The sequence below is a fragment of the Lathyrus oleraceus genome, chromosome 7, assembly GCF_024323335.1.
Source record: "Lathyrus oleraceus cultivar Zhongwan6 chromosome 7, CAAS_Psat_ZW6_1.0, whole genome shotgun sequence".
Lineage (NCBI taxonomy): Eukaryota > Viridiplantae > Streptophyta > Magnoliopsida > Fabales > Fabaceae > Lathyrus > Lathyrus oleraceus.
In genome coordinates, this window is record NC_066585.1 from 518,062,332 (window position 1) to 518,084,668 (window position 22,337).

Consider the following 22,337-nt stretch of genomic DNA (forward strand, 5'->3'; position numbering starts at 1 on the left):
ATCTCCTATGCACCAACGAATCATCATATGGCGTCCAGATGGTATTGTGAAGAATATAGAAGCATACCAAGGTTACTTCAAGACTCCTATCAACCATGTCGACAGACGCCCGTTCGACAAACATTTGGCCAATATCGCTCCGTGTGATCTGGCCAATTTTGCATTTACTCCAGACGACAATGCCTATTGTTCCCTGTATTTACACCCAACAATGGCTTTCACTAGGATAGAAAGGTGGTGGGCGAAGACGACTTTGGATATCTAGGAGCGACAGGAGTCGACCCCACGGGTTAGGGAAGTGAATTTCGTACTGGTGACTGAGTTCGAAGCTCTGAAAAGGATTTCGGCTTACATAGCCGAAAACAAACAACAATCGGCCTTGGAGGCTGAAGTAAAAAACATGGTTGTCGAAGCCAACAAGGAGTTGCATCAAATAGGTCCTGGAAAGGACTTCGATCCAGAGCCACCTGATAAGGTTCAAGATGAAGATCAAGGCCAGAGGCTCGACGCCATCTATGATGAAAAGCCTTTGGGATTCGAGAAGGATCCGTTGGCAACAAATATTAAGATGCTAGCTCAAGATCCACTTGAGGAAATAGACTTGGGAGAAGGATTGATAAAAGGAGAACTTACATTAGCGCCAATATCAGTCATCAACTCAAAGTCGAAGTGATCCAGTTGTTGAAGGAGTTCAAGAATTGTTTCGCGTGGGATTACGATGAGATGCATGGTTTGAGTAGAGATCTGGTTGAATTGAAGTTGCCAATCAAGCCTGGAAAAAATCCTATCAAACAGAACCCAAGGCGATTTGCACCTGCAATTCTCTCGAAGATCAAAGAGGAGGTCGAAAGGCTTCTTCTTTGTAACTTCATCCGTACAGCTAGGTATGTCGAATGGTTAGCCAATATTGTACCAGTCATTAAGAAGAATGGTACTTTGAGGGTGCATAGATTTTAGAGACTTAAATACTAAAAACCCCAAAGGATGAATATTCAATGCTTGTGGCGGAGATGCTAGTCGATTCTGCCGCAGGCCATGAGTATCTTAGCATGTTCGATCGATATTCTAGATATAACCAGATATTCGTTATGGAAGAGGATGTCCCAAAAACGGAATTTCAATGTCCTGGAGCCTTAGGCACCTATGAATGGGTGATGATGCATTTTGGTTTGAAGAATGTTGGGGAAACATACCAAAGAGAAATGAATTTGATCTTCCATGATTTCATAGAGACTTTTATGCAAATTTACATAGATGATATTGTTGTTAAGTCTGTTTCAGGGAAGAGCCATATAGACCATCTTCGACTGTCCTTCAAAAGGATGAGAAGACATGGTCTAAAATTAAACCCTCTCAAATGCGCTTTTTGTGTGCAGGCAGGGGACTTGTTAGGCTTTGTGGTCCACAAAAAAGGAATCGAAATAAACCAAAATAAGACCAAGACCATAATGGAGGCGAAAGCGCCATCAACGAAGAAGGGATTGCAGTCACTGTTGGGCAAGATCAATTTATTGAGGAGATTCATCTCAAACCTTAGTGGAAAAACGCAAGCCTTTTCGCCTTTGCTTCGACTCAACAATGAATGATTTGAATGGGGGCAGGCTCAGCAAGAAGCGTTCGACAAAATTAAAGGATATCTGAGTCATCCACCAATTCTGACACCACCTTATAGGAATAGGAGTATGAGATTGTACATATCTGCATCTGACAAGACTTTAGGGAACATGTTGGCTCAAGAGGATGATAATGGCATCAAAAGAGCCATTTACTACCTAAGAAGGGTCTTAAGTGATGCAAAAACTAGGTATAACATAGTTGAAAAATTGTGTTTATGCTTGTATTTTTCTTGTACGAAGTTGAAGCATTGTATAAAACCTGTTGACGTTTATGTTTCATCTCACTTTGATGTTATTAAACATATGTTGTCTAAACCAATTTTGCACAGTCGAATTGGAAAATGGGCACTAGCTTTAACTGAATATTCCTTAATGTATATGCCATTAAAAGCTGTTAAGGGACAAGTGGTAACAGACTTTATAGTCGACCACTCCATAGGTGAGAATGCACTAGACTATCTCGAATCAGAATCCTGGAAGTTGTACTTCGATGAGTCTAGTCACAAAGATGGAACAGACATAGGAGTTCTAATTACTTCTCCTAATAAAATTCCAAAAAAACTCAAATACAAAGTGGAGGGCCTCTGCTCGAACAATGAGGCTGAATATGAAGCTCTCATAGTCGGACTTGAGATATTGTTTGAATTGGGGGAAATGCGAGTCGAAATAATGGGTGACTCAGAGTTAGTTATAAAACAGATCATAAAAGAGTACAAGTGTGTTAGAGAGAATCTCATTATGTACTTCATAATATCCAGTTGATTGCTAAAAAGATTCGAGATTGCTAATATTCGACACATACCTTGATTGGAAAATCAAGTGGCTAATGACTTGGCTCAAATTGCATCCGGGTATAAGATTTCAAAAGAAAAATTGCAAAAAGTCATCGAAGTCAGAGGAAGAGTTGCATCGACCAGATTAGCCCCATCATACTTGGAAAATATAAAGCTGGGATACGCTGATAAAGAAAACTTCAAAATATTGGCAATAGACGACCTGACAGACGGAGATTGGAGGAAACCAATAGTGGGAGAAACTGAAAAGTTTTTTTCGTAACAAGACAGCTAGGAGAAACTGAAAAAGTTTTTTCATAAGATTGGGACATTAGTGACATGAAAGAATTGACCAAGGCGTCGAAACATGTTCTCAAAAAATGCCTTTTTCTTCAATGTGTCGAAAATGACATTTTTGGGGGGCAATTTGTTAGCTCATAATTTCTACGCCCATATGAATTAAGAGAATGGAGTTCCCTGTGAAGATGTTCAACTAGATCAGATATTGGAAGTTCTAGTCGAAGTTGCCTTGATGAGAGGGTCAAGATGTTGTAGGGACTTAGAAATATTTTTAGTGTTTGAAGCCGTTTTCGACAAAGAATTCGAATTCAAATGAAGGCGTGAACTTTTGTTCTTATCTAAATTGATGAAGATAGACGTGGAGCATAGTGGATAGTTGCATCCATGCAAAGCGCCATTTGTCTCGATATGGTAGAAAGGTCGTTAGAAGCGGTTATTTAGATTAGTATAAATAAAAGGTCTTAGTGCTAGGACCGTTTATGTTCATTAGAATTCACTTTAACAAATAATTAGCAAACGTTCTAGGATCAATCTGATCGATCCTGTAAGTAACCAAATTTAATACTTTGGAAGATCGACGATTGCTTACCAATTTTCACGGTAAACACATGTCAAAAACAATTTATTCATAGAATGGAAGAATTTATTCTTGAATAAATCCAAACATCAATGTAAAAAAAAACACATTCCCAAACCTTTGAAAATCTATAACACAACAAGCAACACATATTTTAAGGTGAATCAAAACAAGCTCTAGATAACATATTGATTATTAAGTTAACAAAGTGGAGAAGAAGAAGAATCTAGAATTTCAATAATGAATAAAACAACTTCTAAAAATAAAAATTACTAAGGAAATATATTTAAAAAAATAGAAAATTGACTAAAACATAAATACTAAGGCAACTAGAATCCCCATTCACTCTCCCTAAATTCAATAGTAACAAACCAAAAATATAAGACATAGAAACACAAGTTATTAAACAAGAAACCAAATAATACTATAAAGTTATACATCTACTTATAGATATTGGCAACAAGGCGAAGAGGATTTTTCTTATGTTGAGCAATTCCTGGCAACATTTCTGTATCAATATCTTCTTCCATCAATCCATCTGGCAATTTCCAATCAAAGAAGTATACAAGATTAGCAAGAATAAGTTCCAATGATGCAACTACCATAGATATACCAGGGCAAATTCTTCGACCAGCTCCAAAGGGTATTAGCTCAAAATCTTTTCCAAGAAAATTTATAGAACTTTCTAAGAATCTCTCAGGATAAAATTTCTCTGGATTTTTCCAAACATTAGGGTCTCTTTGAATAGCCCAAGCATTCACATACAATATTGTTTTGGCTGGAATGTTGTAGCCACCTATAGTGCATTTTTCCCTTGATTCTCTTGACACAAGCAATGGGGCTGCAGGTAGGTACAATCTTTGTGTCTCTTTAATCACTGCTTTTAAATAATGAAATTTCTGAATATCATGTTCTTCTAAAAAATATTTTTTAGATTCTGAATTTCTAATTTCTTCTTGTACTTTTTTCATCACTCTTGGATTTTTTATTAGAGCAGTCATAGCCCAAACTAATGTGGCTGATGTGGTATCTGTTGCAGCTACAAGCATGTTCTACAAAGAAATGAGCCATTAAAATTATCTTAAATTAAATTTTTTAAATAATGTTTATTGTAACAAATCAATTATTGAAAATTATAGAATCACTATAAAAATAAAATCATAATCGCTGAAAGAGAATTCACATGATAGTTTTTTTCATGAACAGATATCCCACGTATTTTGTGTTGAAATATTAAACTTGATTTGCGCTTAATTTTATTATTTGATTTTGGGCTTAGTTTATTTTGGGTAATGTTTCTAGAATGTTTTTGTAGTATTTGGAGTGTCTAGATATTTCTTAACATTGTAATATTTTCTAGAATACTCTTTGAATGTCTAGAGTTGAGAACTCTCTAGAATTAGTGTGTCTAGAGTTCTCCTTAGACTACTATAAATAGAGATGTAATCTTACACTTTTGGATCAAGCAAAAAAATATAAAGTTCTCTCTTCCATAAATAATTCTCCTACCTACCAAGTCTCTATTCAAGCCTCTAATATTCCCACACATTTTTCTTAAACACAAAAAAAGATTTATTTCCAACATTTTGTGGCTGATAGTTTTGATTTTACATCAAACCAGTCTGACTCAGTTTGCCTTTGATTATGTCTACTCCTTTAATAATCTAGAGTGTTCTTTTTGAATATCATATTAGTTTTTCAAAAGAAATAAATATTTTCTTTACGTGAGAAATAGATATAAATATAATTTATTAAAATTTTAATTTTAAATACAAATTTAAAAAATATCATATCAATTTGATATTTCTGAATATCTTTGTATAATCATGGATGAAATAAATTAATAAGATAAAAAGCTATCGAACTAACATACTAAAAATAGTCTTTTAAACCTAGTAGTCTAATATTGTTAGGGTGATGCTAACTTGTGCTTTAAAGGCACAAGTTAAGAACTAAATAAATAAGGGTCTTGCTAATTTGTATCCTTAAGGCACAAGTTAGGGATACTACAATTAAAAAATTTGTGTGGAACAAAATAATATTTTAAATTTCAAAAAATTAAATGTATCCATTCCAAAAGAATATTTCTACAAATAAATCATTAACTTGTGCCCTTGGGACATATGTTAGCATTAGCCAATATATAAATAAATAAATATTCGTTTCAAAATTATACAAACATTTTAATAAAAAAATATAATTTTAAAAAAAAATCAATAAAACTTTTTATAAATGGATTTTTAATTTGTGTCTCTAGAACACAAATTAGTATTACTCATATTATTATATTAAACTTTTTATTTCAACTATAACTATAAACTTTCATGTCAACTATACCTATCTTACCATTTTCAAGAATTTGATATATTAATTTGTATATGCAAGAATTTAATATTATTAATTTATATGTGCAAATCTTAGTTCAATCGACAAAGGTTAGCCGTTAAAAGTTTCTTAAAATTCACTCAACAAGAACTTGTAAAAAAAAAAGTAAGTCGAGCTGAGATAATTGAGAAAACAATATTAAAATTATGGTCCATCCCTAAAAAGTGAAGGTGCGCGACGGATATTCGACCTTCCCTAAAACTTCAAATTGCGCCAAGTTAGCATTTCTCATATTATTATATTAAATTTTTATGTCAACTATAACTATCTTAACATTGTCAAGAATTTAATAAATTAATTTATATGTGTAAATCTTAGTTCAATCGACAAAATGTTAGCCGTTAAGGTTCTTTAAAACTCACTCAACAAAGGCTTGTAAAAAAAGCAGATCGAGTCGAGATAATTGAGAAAACGATACTAAAATTATGATTCATACGGGACTGATATACAATCTTTCCTAAAACTTAAGTTAACATTATTCATAGTGTCATATTAAATTTTTATGTCAACTATAACTATCTTAAATTTAATATATTAATTTATATGTGCAAATCTTAATTCAATCGACAAAAAGTTAGTTGTTAAACGTGGTTAAAACCCTCTCAACAAAAGCTTGTAAAAAAAGCAAGCCGAGTCGAGATAATTGAGGATACAATTCTAAAATATGGCCCATCCTTGAAAAGTGAGGGTGCGGGACGAATATACGACCTTTCCTAAAACTTAAAATTATAAAAATTCTTATTAATATCTTCGTCCGTGAAAGATTGAAATAAAACAGACAATGCAAACATATTTGAGTGCGGATGTTTAAATTTTAATCCATCTTATAAAAAAAATACAGATAAAACAGACATGAACGACTTGTCAAATCCATCTTATAAAAATGTAGATAAAACGAACATGAATGACTTGTCGAAACTGTTTTACCTCTAACAAGTTTTTATTAGATTGAATATCATCAAAGTTCGAACTCTAAATCGAATACTAATATTCTGAGTTGTATGTAAGTTTCGAATATATATTATATATATATATATATATATATATATATATATAATATATATATATTATATAATATATATATATATATATATATATATATATATATATATATATACATATATAATATATATATTATATATATATTATATATATATATATATAATAAAGAAAAAAATGAATTAAAATATCATACCATAAGAACCCCTTTGATGTGATCAAAAGTGATATCAAAAGGAAGTGAACGTTCTTTCATCAATTGGAGTAAGACATCAACAATAACCTCTTCATCTTTAATTTGTTCTCTATTTGGATCCAAATGTTCATCAATAATCTCTTGATAAAACTCATCAAACTCCTTGAAACTTTTATCAACACGACCATGCAATCCTCTCACTTTATCAATCCAACCCGTAAATGGAATATAATCAGCAACAAAAAATTCTGCTAGCAAAGCTTGAAACTCAGGCAACATTTCATGAAACCTACTTCTCTCATGTCCTTCATCTTCATAGCTTTTCCCAAAAGCAATCCTACATATCATAGTACTTGAGAGTGAAATTAATAACTCACTCAAATTTGTAACAACGAAGAATCAACATGCCCTGATATTTTTTTAATCATTTTCTTCACCTCAGATGTTCTTATAGAAGAAAAACTTGACACACGTTTGGAACTTAATATGTGAACAATACAAAGCTTTTTTATTTCTCTCCAATGATCATTATATGGAGAAAATACAATTTCTGAACCATTATATGATAGTTTTTGTTGACTATACAATATAGGTCTATTAGAAAACACAAGATCATTGTTTTTCAATACTTCTTTGGCTATTTCAGCTGAGGAAACAACAATAGCTGGTTTTAAACCAAGTTGAAGTGAAAACAAGGGACCATATATTTTTGAGAATTGTGAAAATTGAAGATAAAGATTCGAAATATCTAGTTGATGAAGATTTCCTATAATGGGAAGACCTTTAGGGCCAGGTGGCATGGTTCTATTTTTGAGGAAGAACAAAAACAAAGGAAGAATTAGATATATAACAAGAAGAACTAGTATAACAAACAACATTGTTGCAATCTATATTAGCTATGTTTTTTCTTTTTTTTTAATGAGATGAGAAAGAGTTATAAAATCGTGTTACTATTATATACTAACATGTACGTCCACATTTAGAGAACTTATGAGGCACCTCCTTTGACACGTGTATATATTTCATATAGGAATTCTAAGGTGTCTTAGAAAAATTATCTATTTTTTAATGAGATTAGGTAAGTTGGGTCTTGAGAATGATCAAGATAGCTGGCATCATGAGTAAGAAAATGTTGATAAAGATAGATACAAATTAATTAGTAATTGTGTCCAAGCTATAAACTATCATATCAAAACTTATACACTAACGCGAGTGTTTATTGCGTTCATCAATTGAGTGATATTTAGCAGGTTAAGGTTATGGTTTTAGAAACTAGAAATAGGAAGTTTAAGTCTGATAATTTGTCTAGGAGTCGGAGTCGATGATTATCTGTTCTTTTTGAAATTCTACTTCTCAAGAGATAGATGTCAAACTCGATACTTCAACAACAGATTCGACAAAATACATCAGAATTACTAAATCCTAGTGATCAACTTCAATCTTCACAAGATAAAAGAATGTTGAATATTACAATTCAACTAGACACGTCTTCCATGCAAAGTTACTAAAGCATAGAGGTGTACATAAACAATGTTGATTACAACTCAACTAGACAAATCTACTATGTCAAGTTATTGAAAGATAGAGGTATATATAAACAATGTTGATTACAACTCAATTAGACAAACCTTTCATGCCAAACTACTGAAACATAGAGGTGTATATAAAGATCCTACACTAATTCTATTAGGGCATTGTCAGAGAATACACGACACAAAACCTAACATTCTAAGATCTTCAATGGGAGTGTTTGCTTTTCAATGTAGGTTGGAGCTCCTTATATAGCAAAGTAACTTTGATTTTTTCTCCTTGGATAATATATTTGAATTCGTCCAGAATAAATGCAGAATTTGTTGAATATTTGATTTGCTCATTGAATATCTCCAACAAGATATGATTTTTTTTAATAAATTAAAATTAAAATTTGAATTAAACTTCATCAAGCTGTCAAACAAACACCTAATCATATTGTTAAATCAATAACAATAAAATCTTTAACAAATATTATGTAGAACATACTTCAAAATGCAACATTTCAGCATCTGTTACACAAGGCCCAGATATCGTACCAACATGCTGGAGTATCGCGCCCAACATAGGTCCTTTCTGCAGCTTCATATAGCTTTAGCAATCTATAACAATCTTGAATACTTGGAGACTTCTCCAAGTTGTTGTTTTGCTAAAATGTATCCAATCCAAATGGACAATCCAATAGAAACAATGATCTCCCCCTTTGATAAATTATGGCAAAATAACTCTTCAAGATAAATAACACTTCTTCCATGAGAAACAAGTGACAGCCAGTAGATGTACTGGATCTTAAGAGCATTTTAGCAGAAGCAACTCTCATGTATCAGAGTTAAGCACCAACAACAGTAGAAGAAAAAAGCATTAACATTTTGATGCTTACACATAGTCCATTCAGTTGCTCCAAACCAAACAAATAATCATGCAATCATTCACAGACTTAATCATACATGAATCTAGTATCACATAGTTAGTAGCATACGATCCTACTAATTAACATATATATGTATGCAACCATTCATATTTGTCATGCACACAAAATCAGTCAGTAGTTGATATCAATGATTACTACTAACACATATAGATTTGTTTTCACAGATAGATAAATCAGAACCAGATTCTTGCCTGATGCTCCAGCAAGGAGCACAACATTAGCATTTTTACCATTTTGGACAGTACTAAACATCAGATATGCCACTTTATCTCATTACTCTCCCTTTTTGCCATTATTTGGAAAAATGTTAGTGTTTCAAGAAAGTCAGTATGCATACAGAATATCATACACAAGGTCAGTCATGCAAAGTTTTGTTAGCACATACACACTCAGATCATGAAAAAGAAACAATGCACAACACTAGATTTGTCTTAAAATTACAAAGATAAAATAGGGTATAGAGCCTTTAAAAATCAAACATTAAAAATTTATCTTCAACCAAGTAAGACATTTTGAGAGTGAAAATTTATATTTCATTTACTCTTTTTAGAATGGTCAAGGCATTTACTTCACCATTTATCCCTAATTTTGGCCTTCTTTTTACTCCACAGACAACAAGACTAGCTCGCCCATTCTTCACCAGACTTAGGAACTCAGTTACCGTTTTGTCACTCACTATGTCTGTCACAACCGTACGCCATCTTCCTTATCAATTTTGATGATATCTTTGATCATAGGATTATTCTATCCAAGTTGAGTACAACTACTTTCTAGGGAATCACATGAGGAATTATTCCTTTTCTCTTCTTGAAAATTAGGAAGGTAGCTCACATCTTTTGTCATGATGAACTCATACTCATTCACCCTTTGTTGACCATCTGACATAGTCTTACTTCCCATCCTTATGTCTAACAAAAGATCCTCACTTTCTCTAAGGATGACACTAGCATATAAAGAATTTAAGAACCAACTCACATCTATTTTAGCAGATGTCAAGGAAACAACTTGTTTCTCACTATCTCTACGTGTTGACTATTTTTCATCATTCTGAGGGGATATATCATTCTTTGAAGTAAAAACTAGAAGAATGCTTTCATCCCTACATATCACACCTTGAGCCTATGTCTTCACATCTTTGAATGCATGATCATGACTACCAACATCAACTATAACACTATCACCCTCAATATCTTCACGACTAGGATCATCAACTTCCTTAGCTCTACTTGAGGGACTCTCTCCAAGATCTACTTGAGGGGGTCATACCTAGCTCTACTTTAGGGGATCTCTATAATCTCTTCTAGAGGGACTCACCCCTAGAAATGCCTCAGGGACTCCCCCAAAGTCCCTTCTAAGGAATTAACTTTGGGGTTCTTAAGGTGTTTTTATAGAGCCCAATCCAATCTATCACATGAAAACATAAAACACTTAAGTTAAATCACTTTTCCCTTTCTAAGTCCTTATGCTTAAGAGATTGCGTACTAGCCTAATTTTATTGGGCCTTTAGAAGGGAAGTCCATAAGATAGTTGCCTCAACAATGGGATAACTAACACTGTTAGGTGGTAAGCCTCCCGAAATGGATTTGGTATGTATATAGTGATAGGCCACCCATTTGGGCTTGGTCTATATGAAGCGACTCATTCAGCCTTCTTATGTGGTTGATGAGGTGTCCAATCATCAACCATGTGTAGGAATAAGTCAGAGAGGAAATTTTCTCCCCTTGATTTCAAGGGATCTTCTATTAATACCTCAATCTCATAACTGAGTACTAACTAAATGTTTCTCCCAAAAGCTAGAAACAGAGCTTCTCGCAACCCTATTTGAGCTAACCCAAAACAAACCCAAATACCCTAAACATCACATACAGTCTTATACAAAAAGGGGTTGTCCTTATTATATTTTTTAGAAAGTAGAAATGGCTGTTTTGGTGAAATCTCTTAGATCGGATTGAATTTTTTATTAACTTTTTAAAACCAAACCAAATCGCATACATATATTTTACTACTTATTTATTTTTCATTCATTTAATATATTGCATTAACATATTACTTATTGATGTTTAATTTTTTTAATACTATTTATTAATTTAATTTAATATTATTTACTATTCCATTTGTATCAAATATAATCTTTCATTGTCATTCTATCATATTATTATTTAATATATTATGAGTTATATATTGTTCGTGTAAGCCCTAGAGGCCAATAGTTTTATAGAAGTTGGTAGTTGTATCAAATTATTTATTAACAATTAAAAGATATTTCTGTATTATGTTTTTTTTTCAAATACAATAAATTCCCTAGAATAACCTGTATGTATACTTAATCATGAGATGCAATTAAAAATAAGGATATTATTCTTAAAGTATCTATAGTCGAGCTTTATTGTGAAGTGGGATAATATTAAAGCATTGAGACCATTATGTGGATAGACTGATGATCATATTGAAGGAAAATTGTGATCCAAAACGCAACGGAAATTAAAAAATTTCCTTTAGTGATCCTTACGAATGGGCATGATCATGGATAGAAAGCCTTACCTCTTATGGCAATTGAAACCTTTGATGCAGATCTAAGGAGTGATCACGAGCATTGAATGGTAACAACGCCTCTACTCAGTCCACACGAACGGATTCCTTCTGTCTTAGTGCTAGCTGCTATGAATGAAGGCTTTGAGAGAGAGAGAGAGAGAGAGAGAGAGAGAAGAAATTTCATCAAGTGAAATGCTTCTACACAAGGGTTCTATTTATAGAACCACTTGTATGGGTTGCAAGCTAAAAGACCCACTTAAGTGTATGTGGCCTATATCTTATGGTATACCAAAAATCACTTAAGCGTGTGGTACCTTACCATATTTAGTATTGTACTTAAGGGCACCGTACCTTACGATGTTCTACAATTCACTTAAGTGCACCTTACCTTACGGTGTTCCTTATTTACTCTATCTCTCATCAATCCGTTCTTTTGTGTGTGACCCAGTAGGTTTTCGCGATATTGACAATTATATTAAATCACATATTTAACATGATAAACAATGAGCGGTATGTAGCACCACATCACTGCTACCCAACACACAAAAATATCATGTGATCTGACAAATCCCTTTTTGTGATAATACTTGTGTGTACAATTACCCTTTTTGCCCTTATATCTATATTGAACACAAGGTATAGACTGTCTCATCCTTGTCCGGTTCAATATTGGACCCTTAGACATTTATCCTATTATGAAGGATGAGCAAATTCCGTCTAGGTCCCTCATGTCCCTCAATATTCTTCGTGGAGTACCCATCTACTGTCTTTATGGTCATCCAGTTACGAACAATGTTTAATCAGCAATAAAGCACTCGATTGTACATCTAGGGTCCATAGTGGTTTCAGTTCGAAGGGTGGTATACACCACTATCACCATGAGAATAACTTATGACACTTTTCATAACATTCCAAGTAGTATTCTCATAGAGGGTCAATCCAGTATAAATATTACTCCTAATATTCATACTTATGTTTAAGACTTGATAACTCCTTATCCATGATCCATGAGATGTGATCATCAGTCTATCTACATAATAGTCTTAATGCTTTAATATTATCCCACTTTACACCAAAGCTCGACTACGGATGCTTTAAGAATAATGTCTTTATGTTTAATGGGATCTCATGATTAAGTCACACTTGATACATTAAACGGACTAGTTATTTTAGGGATTTTATTAAACAAACATAATAAAGAAAAAGCATTTTATTATTAGTAAATAATTCGATACAAGTACCAAAATTATTGGCCTCTAGGGCTTACACCAACAATCTCCCACTAGCACTAGAGTCAATTAGGCATACCCCTAATACCCATAGATCTAGTATGGCCATCATGCTTCTGCTGCGCAAGAGGCTTTGTCAGTGGGTCAACAATATTGTCAAGTGTAAGCACTCTGCATATTTTTACATCTTCTCTATCTATTATATCTCGAATGAGGTGATAACGCCTAAGTATGTGTTTGGATCATTGGTGAGATCTAGGCTCCTTAACTTGTGCGATAGCACCATTGTTATCACAATAGAGATCAATGGGGTCCGCAATGCTAGGGACTATGCCAAGTTCACTAATAAACTTTTTGATCCAAACAACTTCCTTTGTTGCACTTGAGGCAATAATATACGTGGCCTCGGTTGTAGAATCAACAACTGTATCTTTCTTTGAACTTTTCCATCTCACAACACCATCGTTTAAGCAGAACACATAACCAGATTGCGATCTAAAGTGATCCTTATCTGTCTGGAATCTAGCCTCGGTGTATCCAATTATAGCAAGCTCTTCCTGACCTCCATATATCAAGAATGAGTCCTTATTACTTCTCAAATACTTAAGGATATTCTTGACAACTACCCAATGAGAATCACTGGGATTAGATTGGTACTTACTCGTCACACTTAAAGCATATGAGACATCTGGTTCGAGACATAACATGGCATACGTGATAGATCCTATTGCAGATGCATATGGAATTTTATTCATGTGATCCCTTTCTTCCTTAGTTGAAGGGGATTGTGTTTTTGAGAAACACATGCCATGTCGAATAGGTATGAATCCTTTCTTGGAATCACGCATATTAAAGCGTCTCAACACTTTGTCTATGTATGTACTCTGACTTAGGCCAAGCAGTTTTTGTGATCTATCTCTATAGATCCTGATTCCTAATATATATGTTGCTTCACCTAGGTCCTTCATAGAAAATAATTTCCCCAAACAAGTCTTTACTTGTTGTAGGGTACTGACATCGTTTCCAATGAGTAATATGTCATATGTAACTTGCATATCTTTTGTGCTTCTTCTGGTATGTCAAATCCTTCAGGTTGTGTCATGTACACATCCTCAAGAAGATTCTCATTAAGGAAAGTAGTTTTGACATCCATCTGCCATATTTCATAATCATGATATGTAGTGATAGCATGTAAAATTTGAACAGATTTAAGCATTGCAACTGGTGAAAAGGTTTCATCGAAGTCAACCCAATGAATTTGTTTATACCTTTTTGCACCCCGTCTTGCCTTATAGGTATGTACCTTACCATCCATGTCAGTCTTATTTTTGAACACCCACTTGCATCCTATAGGGTTAACTCCTACAGAAGGCTCTACTAAGGTCCAAACCTAGTTTGTGTACATGGAATCCATTTCAGATTTCATGGCTTCTAGCCACTTCTCAGACTAAGGACTAGTTATGGCCTCTTGGTAGGTCACGAACTCATCTTGATCCATGAGTAATACATCACCTTGATCAGTTATGAGATATCCATATCTCTCAGGTAGGTGACGTATCCTTCTTGACCTATGTTGGTCTTGTTCTACTTGATCAGGTTGCTCTTCCAAAACTACTTGTGTTTCCTGCTCTAATTCTTCCATAGGTGTATCAATGTTTTGTGATTCTTGAGTTTCTTCAAGCTCTACTTTCCTCCCACTGATTCCTTTGGAAATAAAATTTATTTATAGGAAGACTCCAGTTCGAGCGACAAATACTTTTCCCTTAGAAGGATTGTAGAAGTAATACCCTCTTGTTTCTTTAGGATACCCCGCAAATAAGCATTTGTCAGATTTGGGCTCAAGCTTAGTTGAAATTAATCGTTTCACATAAACTTCACAACCCCAAATCTTCATATAAGACATATGTGGTTTCTTACCACTCAATATCTCATATGGTGTATTCTCAACCTTTTTGGGTGGAACACAGTTAAGTGTGTATACTGCTGTCAATAGTGCATGTCCCTAAAAGGAATTTGGAAGATCGGTGTGACTCATCATGGATCGGACCATGTCTAATAAGGTTCGATTTATTCTCTCAGATACACCATTCCATTGGGGTGTTCAAGGAGGAGTGAGTTGGGATACAATCCCACACTCTTTCAGATGGTCATCAAACTCTAGGCTTAAATATTCACCACCTCGATTTGATCGAAGTGTTTTCATATTCTTACCTAGTTGGTTTTGTACTTCATTCTTGAATTCCTTGAACTTTTCAAAGGAATCTGATTTGTGTTTTATTAATTACACATAACAATATCTACTAAAATCATCAGTGAATGTGATGAAGTACTGAAAACCTCCTTTGGACGGTATGTTCAGTGGTCCACATACATCAGTATGTATGAGGGCCAAAAGATCATTAGCTCTTTCACATTTTCATATGAATGGAGACTTTGTCATCTTTCCAATTAAACAAGATCTTCATGTCTCATATGATTCATAATCAAAAGAGTCAAAGAGTCCATCTTTATGGATTTTGGGAATGCGTTTCTCATTTATGTGGCCTAATCGACAATGCCAAAGGTAAGTTGGATTTAACTCATTAGGTTTCATCCTTTTAGTATTAATTTTATAATTAGGCATTTCAAGATCAAGGACATATAGTCCATTGTTCATTTGTGCATTAGCATAGAATATATCATTCAAATAAATAGAGCAACAATTGTTCTTTATTATGAATGAAAAACCAAACTTGTCCATACAAGAAAAAGAAATAATATTTCTGCTAATTGCAGGTACATAATATCATTTCTCTAACTGAATTATTAAACCACTAGGTAAAGTAAATACATAAGTTCCTATGGCTAAAGTAGCAACCTTTGCTTCATTTCCAACTCGTAGGTCAACTTCACCTTTTGCAAAGTTTCTACTCCTTTTTAGCCCCTACACATTGGTACAAATGTGAGAACCGCATCCAGTATCTAATACCCATGATCCAGAAGTAGATAGATTAATTCCAATAAAAAAATATATGAAGTTAAAGTCTCTATTTCATTCGTCTTATCTTCTAGGTAGTTTGGGCAATTTCTCTTCTAGTGTTCGGTCTTACCGCAATGGAAGCAAGTGTCATCCTTTGTTATGCTTCCATTAGGCTTCAAAGCAGGAGCAGTGGGTTTGGGTTTGGAAACTTCCTTGCATTTCCCTTTTACCACCTTGCTTGGTGGGCCTTTTATGTTGTTTCTTTCCATTTCATATCATCAGAATGGACTTCCCTTTTGACTTTAGATTATGCTCAATGGTTCTAAACATGCATAGCAGTTAAGGAAGAGTTTTATCCATATCATTCATGTTGAAATTAAGGATAAATTGACTGAAGCTCTCTGGCAACGATTGCAAGATCAAATCAGTCGCAAGTTCCTTTCCGAGGGTAAAACCCAACCTCTCAAGATTCTCCACATACACAATTATCTTGAGCACATGAGGACCTACAGGGGCTCCCTCAGCTAACTTGCCTTAAAAAGGGGCTTTTGAAAAACTTTGCATGCATTGCCTGTTCTTGATAGAGCATCTTCAGATGTCCGATCTTATTGAACGCTGCCATGTTCTATTTTGCTCTTGCAACTCCGAGTTCATGGTAGCTAACATGAGGCAAGCAACTTTATTGGCATCATCGACATGCTTCTTATAAGCATCTCTTTCCGCCTTAGATGCAGAAGTAGGATGTTCCTCTTCCGGAACAGGTTTCTCCAAGACATACTTCTTTTTATCATGCTTGAGGACAATCCTCGTATTTCGGTGTCAATACAGAAAATTTGTCCCAGACAATTTTTCCTTATCAAGGACTGATCGCAAAATGTTATTAGAGGTGTTTGTTGTCATGGTAATCTACATGAAAAATATGAAAATATAAGTATCATTAAAATAACTTGGGGTTTAATGTGTTTATTATGTTTCGACAACTTGTATTATATGGGGTATGTTGAGATATTAGATATAATCCAAGTTGTGTTGTGTGACTCAAGCCCAAAGCTAATTCGGGTTTAGTGTTTGTTACTTAGTTTTTTATTTTACTGAGTGTTCAAGTCACTTAGGTGTATATAAATAAACACTTTGTAATCCAGTATTATCCTTCAATTCGATAATACAATCCTTATTTCCTCATTCTCTCCTCACTAAAAGTGCGTCAAGCACTAACACCAATTTGTTAGTGCTTGAGGCACTTTTAGTGAGGAGAGAAAGAAACTATGAATAGTTCAGATCGACAATTATTAGTGTGTTTTGATAACTTGGATTATAGGGGGTATGTTGAGATATTAGTTATAATCCAAGTTGAGTTGTGTGACTCAAGTCCAAAGCTAATTAGAGTTTATAGTTTGTTACTTAATTTATTATATTAGTTAATATTCAAGTCACTAAGGTATATATAAATAGACACTTTATAATTCAGTATTATCATTCAATTCAATAATACAATCCTTATTTCCTCATTTTCTCTTTCTCTCCTCACTAAAAGTGCCTCAAGCACTAACACCAATGTGTTAGTGCTTGAGACACTTTTAGTGAGGAGAGAAAGAAATTAGGAATAGTTCATATGACAATGATTAGTGTGTTTTGACAACTTGGATTATACGAGGATATGTTGAAATATTAAATATAATCCAAGTTGAGTTGTGTGGCCCAATTCCAAAACTAGTTAGAGTTTATGATTTGTTACTTACTCATTATGTCTCACAATGAGTGATCCAATTGATCATTTCACACAGATTAAGAAAAAAGATTAAATGCAAGAGAGAAATGATACTTTTACTAAAGTACCCTTATTATGTATTATGAATGTCGAAAGTAATATTAATTAAAGGGTAAAATTAGAAAAGATGCATTGAAAATTAAAATTGATCATTCATTTTTGAACACTCTTTTATTCCAAATTGATTACTCATTATGGGACGGAGGAAGTAGTTTGTTATTTTACTTAATATTCAAGTCACACACACATATATATATATAATATATATATATATAATATATATAATATATATATATATATATTATATATTAATATATATATATATATATAATTCAGTATTATTATACTATTTAATAATATAATCTTTATTTTTTTTTTCTCTATCACTAAGTGCCTCAAGCACCGACAATTTACCCCATGTGTTTAGGTGCCGAAGAAAATCATCTCCACTTATTTTATTTTTTTCTGGTAGTAGAAAATGTTTGGCTTCAGTTGTCAAATTGAATTTGGTTAGGTTCTTTAAACTCGTATGATTCCATTTTAGATAATTTGAAGGGTTTGATCGGTTTGCTTCAAGGGAAGGTTAGCAAAAACTTTTGCCTTCTCTTTTGGCTTGTAGCAGTTTGGTCTGTTTGATTAATTAGGAATGACACTCTTTTAAGGGAGGTCCTGATATTGTTTCTTACTCTTTTATTCTCTGTTTGGAATACTTTGGTGTTAGATCTAAGGGATTGATAAGAAAGGACTCGTTAACCAATTCGTTATCACGTTTTCGTGATTCATTTAGTGTTTTCTTCATTGTATAAAGGTTGAGTACTCTTTGTACACACTTATATTCAATATTTTACTTATAGGAAAAATAATATCCATCAATTAAGAGATTTATATTTTCTACGTTGTTATATAGCAACCACACTCTGCATTGGCTACAAAGTCATTAGATTTATCTCTACAGTTGTTGTAAAGTGTACGGCGGCTCATAATTTCCATTCACTAGATATCCAATAACCATGATAACTATATTATATTTATATAATATTAAATCTGAAATATCAGATTATTTTACTAAGTTAACAATTCTATTCTATTCATGCCATATCATACTGTAGTTCTATGTGACACTTCCAAAATTTTATCTTTATTTTTTAAATAGACAAATATAATATTTAATCTCTATTGGAGATTACGGATTCGAACCTTGAAAAATACGAAGAAAATTCTCATTTTTAAAAGAAATGATCTAACAAGCAAATCATTATTCCAACTATATATATTCTCATATTTGAATTGATAGCAAAATCAAATAAATTTTTACAATCCCATTACTAAAATTAAACTAATCATTTAAAAACAATTAAATTAATATAACAACTAGCATTTTCAATCCTTTATTTATTAGATAAATAAAGTTTTACAAAAATAAATATAAATTTTATGAAGTTAATAAAATTTTATTTGATAATATTTACAAATAAATTTTTTAATTATTTAAACGGATCTTCATCTAGTTTTATATTAAAAAATAAAACAAATAATGTCAAATTCAAATCACTCACTTCTTATTGCACGTAAACAATTGATTGGTGTATTCAAGAAAAAGATTTCAAACTTAACCTCTTATTCACAAACTTTTTATTAAATAATTAAGATTAGTGCAGTGGAGACTTGAATCCAAATGAAAGCTCACGGGAAATGTGAATCTGTTCACATTTAAAAAATAAAAATAAAAAGACGTAAATTGGTGATCGGTAAATTCAATTGACGACACTCTATTACACATAGGAGGAGGCACCGATTCATTCATCTGACGCTTTAATATAATATTCTTTTAAAACTAAATCAATAAATTATATAAAAAATATATATAAAATTTTATATTTAATTTAAATATGATTATATACATGCCATCAGTTCCACATCCTTAGCTGTCATTTTTCGTATTAGTTGATTCATCCTAGGTGTCTGAGGCACGTTGGCAAAGACTCATTAACATTATATGATCAAGTTGATCGTTATCGCTAGTGTAAAAATGTTATCGTGTGTAATCATATTTAAATTAAATATTAATTTTTATTCATTATATATATATATATATATATATAATATATATATATATATATATATATATATTATATATATATATATATATATATATATATTATATATATATATATATATATATATATATATATATATATATATATATATATATATATATATATATATATCTATATATATATAATTTTTTTTTTTAATTAAAAAAAGTATTACATTGAGGCACAAGATGATTTCACGCCTCCTCATCCTATGTGCAATACATTGTCATCAATTTAATTGGTGCCTCCTCTATCTTTTTAAATGTAGGTGTCGCATCGCATAAAATACAACGTACGAACGCATCTCACGCATGCTGATGATTAAACAGATTCGTTATCGAACTCTATTTGTTTCAAAGAAGGAAAGGGAAAATATCGATAAACCCTTAAAAGAAAATATAAAATGATCGTTGCAACCAAATTCAGGTTCCAGAGTCGATTACGTAAGAGCAAGGTATTAGCACCCCTTACGTTTGTTGTATTTCACGGGAACCATTTAGTTAGATTTGTGAATGAATGTTAGCTTATGTTATTTGTTTCCTTCTAGTGATCAAAAGTTCAAAAGGAAAAGAAAAAGGGTCACAAAAAGGTTTTATTAGGGTGCTTGACAAGGTTGCGAGTCTTGCTCTTGTCATACCCTCAAATTTACCCATCTCCATATCACCCTCTATAACCTTGATTCATGAGAATAATTCCGTCACACATATCATTTCATATGCATTTACACCCAATGATCGACAAGAACAAGCTCAAGGCATGAGGTTCATCTGTGAAGCCTCAAGACCTCTGATCATGTTAAGGTGTACACAAGCCACCTTAATCCTAATCTTCATCCTAAAGCATCCTTGGATCTTGGAGGATCTCTCAAATCATTTCATTTACTCTCCAAAACCCTAATTAGATGGTGAGTCCCCACACTACGCCAAAAACTGGAATAGACAGCGCCCCTTAGAGGGCGCTTTATTACAAAAGCGCACTCTAAAGTGAAGAGAAAAAATAAGGAGCATACTATTGGAATAGACAGCGCACTTTAGAGGGCGCTTTTGTAATAAAGCGCCCTCTAAAATGAAGCAAAAAAATAATGAGGAAATGGAGGGACACCAATAGAGGACGCTTTATTGAAAGCGCCCTCTAAGGGTAACCTTAGAGGGCGCTTGTTAAAAAGCGCTCTCTATGTCCATGTACATTTCCAGTTTATAAGGCGCTTTTGGAAAGCCTTAGAGAGCGCTTTTAGAAGCACCCTCTTAGGCCCCCTTTAGAGGGCGCTTTTGTAACAAAGCGCCCTCTAAAGTGAAGCAAAAAAAAAATAATGAAGAAATGGAGGGACACCAATAGAGGGCGCTTTAATGAAAGCGCCCTCTAAGGTTACCCTTAGAGGGCGCTTTTGAAAAAGCGCTCTCTAAGTCCATGTACATTTCCAGTTTAGAAGGCGCTTTTGGAAAGCCATAGAGAGCGCTTTCAGAAGCGCCCTCTTAGGCCCCCTTTAGAGGGCGCTTTTTTTACAAAAGCGCCCTCTAAGGTCCCCTTTAGTAAAAATTAAAATTATAACATATACTGCATGTCTCTTTATTTTCCCTCTCTATAAGCTATTTCGTTTACGTAACTGGGTTTTCTCTCTACTGCGATTACTCTCTACTGCGATTACTCTCGTCCTCCGTTCGTTCTCCCTCCCTCACCGTCATCGTCGTCGTCGCCTTTTTCTGCTGCTGCGTTCACGTTCACTGCGTTATCTGCGTCCACCGTCACTGTTCACTTTCTTCTCCATCGTTACCGTCACCTTCAAGGTATTTCTCTTCTCCATCGTTACCATTCACTTTCTTCATGTGTTTGATTAGGGCATTTTCTAAACTTAGTTTTACATTTTGTGCATTATGTTGATTAATGTTGTTTAGGGAAAACTGAGTTTTTTATTTCTGATTGAAAACTGATATCATTTGAAGTGTGTTTGAGCTTGTGCTTGGAAGTTTGATGATTATGGATGCAAGTTTGTTCATGTTCCAAACACCATAAGTTTGCATTGGTCTTTTGCATGCAGTAGGTGTGTGTGAGTTTGTATTCAATAATGATAAAAAAAAGAGTTTAGATTGTTGTAACATGAGAGAAATGGAAGGTATATGAATGTGTTCACGTATTGAATCATTGTCTTACTTGGGTCTTATTGAATCATTTCTATATTACAGATAAAATGGCTAACCAAGACGATACCCATGACGCGAATGGATCACGTAACAATGTTGAAAAAGAAATCAAACGAGGATTGACTGTTATGAAGTCAATCATTCGTGCAAGAGACAAGGGTGTAAAATTTGAAGTGCATTGGAGTGCTGAAGACCAACTAATTGAGCCTAACGGTTCAATGTTGGCAAGTTACATTGGTTTCCTTGTTCGACAACATATTCCGATTACATGTGATAATTGGAGAAGTCCGGACTTGAAGGTTGGCAAA

At 33.4% G+C, this 22,337-nt stretch overlaps 1 pseudogene; it reads right to left on the bottom strand.

Annotated features, from left to right (window-relative positions):
• Window positions 1-3,587: 3,587 nt before the first annotated feature.
• On the bottom strand, window positions 3,588-7,776 carry LOC127100981 (cytochrome P450 83B1-like; annotated as a pseudogene).
• Window positions 7,777-22,337: the final 14,561 nt, after the last annotated feature.